We start from the raw sequence: 2542 nt of genomic DNA, 5'->3' as shown, positions 1-2542 counted from the left end.
ATCAAGTCTCATTTATGTACTTAACTCAGTTTGGAATGACAAGCTTAAATTGGAATATTTTTTGCAATAGTGTAGAAAACATGCAATTCTCCATCTTGTGACATATCCAAATTTAATCTTTCAGTGTGTTGGACTCTGACAGCATCAGCCCAAGAGCCACAGGGTGTGTCTACATATTAATTAATGCACCATAATTATGGCGCATTTAGTACATGCAATGCACCGTACCTGGTACTACCTGTAATGCACCATAATCGGCGCTACTGTGCATTAGTGCAGATTAATGCTTTTTAGGTGATGTTAATGCACATTAGACTAAATCTACTGCAAATTAGCACGACTTTTGCCAGCCACACTAATGCACAGTAGAATTAGTCTTCTGCGTATTAAGCGTCTCATGTATACGTGCCCATAAGGTATCAGTTAAGCCCTGATTCAGCAAGATACTTACACCCATATTTTACTCTATGTGTATAGACTTCAGTACAGCTACTCTGCTTCATGTTTTGCCACGCTAGGCCCTTAGGGCATGTCTGTACCACGTCCGTCACATGTCCCAGGAGGAACATTTCTGAATATGCAGTTGCTACCACACTGAACCCAGCAACCACACCAAGAACATATGCCACATAAGAGACCAGAGGCTTGAGAGCAGCTGCATGGGGATTCTTGGGGAGCAGCTTTGGTGCTGTATGTCTGATGTTCAATCAGGTAGCAACATCTTTACTGGTGTCTTGAGCCTTCTTCTGCTGTTGCCCTTTGAGCTCTGCCACTTACCCCATTGAGGGTGGCACTGGGCCCTAAAGAACATCAATGTGAGAAAAATGAAATCAACATTTAGTCAGTTTAAAAATGAACGTCCCATATTCATTACCCAGAAACTGAAAGTCTTCTGATGCTAAATCTCAGACCCTTTATCTATAGCAGAGGTTCCCAAACTTTTTCTTTTTTTAAAATTCTGTCCAGTTTTATCAGCTGCCTACATACCTTTACAGTTTATATTTTAACCCCTTAAATGCCAATTATTATAATGAAAAATAAATCTGCCATTACACAATTACTCCTGCATACCTCCCAGAGATGGATTCCTTGCCCCTGGGGTATGTGTACTGCAGTTGGGGAACCCCTGATCTATAGTAATACATAAATGGTTTGCAGGTTAGTAGCTCTAAGAGGCTGGTAATGAAATATGGAGTGTTTCACCACTGCAAGTCACCAAAATAAATGCTGCACAAGTTGGTAGGCAACTGAACTTCATTAGCTCTTGGCAGCCATCCTATGGTGTCTGTGAAATAAATTGGTAGTCTCTTGGTAGTTCCAACCCAAAACACCTCATCACAGTTTACCCTTTGTTGGCAGCCTCCCCAGAAAAGTCAGACACTTAGTGGGCAGTGATGGCAAATACTCGCTCACTTGCTGGTCCCTTTAAATCAGAGTTGAAACTTATTACCAACAGAGTATGAAAAAGCTTGCTGTGCTGCTGTGTATACTATAACCCTTCAGGGAAGACAAAGGATTTCTGTTTCATTGGCTGTCAATCCAGAAACTTTTATGAGCACTAAATTAACTTTAAAATGAATCTACATATTTCAAAGAACTGGCAGCCCCTGGCACATTTTTTTTCTTCCTTTTGTTCACTTTTCATTATTATTCTCTGTTGTGGCTTCTAGGATATCAGACTCCAATTCCTCCCATTGCTTTTTTCTGATCTCTGGTACAGGAAAATACTAATGACTACCACCTCCCTGCTTCATGCTTCGTGTGAAAACGCTGATGAAGAGTAAATTCCTCTGCAATGTCTCAACGTTTCACATTGTTCATCTAAAAGTTGTGTCACCTGTGGAAAGGAAATCGGTATGGTCTGAAGTACAGCCAATATATTTCCCCTCACAACAGACTTATGAATTGCTCAGGAATAGCAAGATAGGCTTGAAACAATGAGGGGAGTGCACAGATGGTGAAAATGTGCAATAGCCCAACAAGTTCTCATGGGTCCTACAGCCAAGTCAAAGGATTTGGGGCACCTTTACATGTGCTCCAGGTGGGCGTTTTCATGAGAACAGCTCTCAGGAGCTGCAGCGTCTCATGTATTCAGCATCTGGCACTTCAACATGGTGGTGGGTGTTTCATGTGACCCTGTATGTGTAATCAAGGAACAGCTCCCTACTTAATATAAACAGTGTCTTTATTATAGCGGTTTCTTACAGAGCTGTTACAGGGCTGCTGTTCTCCCCCAGCCTCTCTAACTCTCTTGTTTTTCCTGTCTCCTCCCCCTCCCTCCCTGTTCCTCCTTCGGACTCCTCTTTTCTGCTGCTGCTGGTTTTGCCTCTGAGATCCAAACATACTGTTACATCTTTCTTTTCAACAGTTCAAAACAGATGATTAACTTATTCCCCTGGTTGGGCCAGAGGTTGCTAGCACATAGCCCACCATGGAAACCGAGCCTTTACTGCTGGTCTGCTGTGTTTCATAGATTTCATAGATTTCATAGACATCGGTGGGGGAAGGGACCTCGGGAGATCATCGAGTCCAGCCCCCTGCC

At 42.6% G+C, this 2542-nt stretch overlaps 1 long non-coding RNA gene across 1 annotated transcript in view; it reads right to left on the bottom strand.

Moving 5' to 3' along the window:
• Positions 1-506: 506 nt before the first annotated feature.
• LOC109306707 overlaps positions 507-2542 on the bottom strand; it is a 14027-nt gene continuing 11991 nt past the window's right edge. Inside the window, exon 3 of the long non-coding RNA XR_002100082.1 lies at positions 507-800. This is a non-coding gene — a long non-coding RNA (uncharacterized LOC109306707). The remainder of the gene's footprint in view (positions 801-2542) is intronic.

Source organism: Crocodylus porosus, unplaced genomic scaffold, assembly GCF_001723895.1.
Source record: "Crocodylus porosus isolate Cpor-Errol unplaced genomic scaffold, CroPor_comp1, whole genome shotgun sequence".
NCBI lineage: Eukaryota > Metazoa > Chordata > Crocodylia > Crocodylidae > Crocodylus > Crocodylus porosus.
This window is presented reverse-complemented; position numbering and strand designations above follow the sequence as displayed.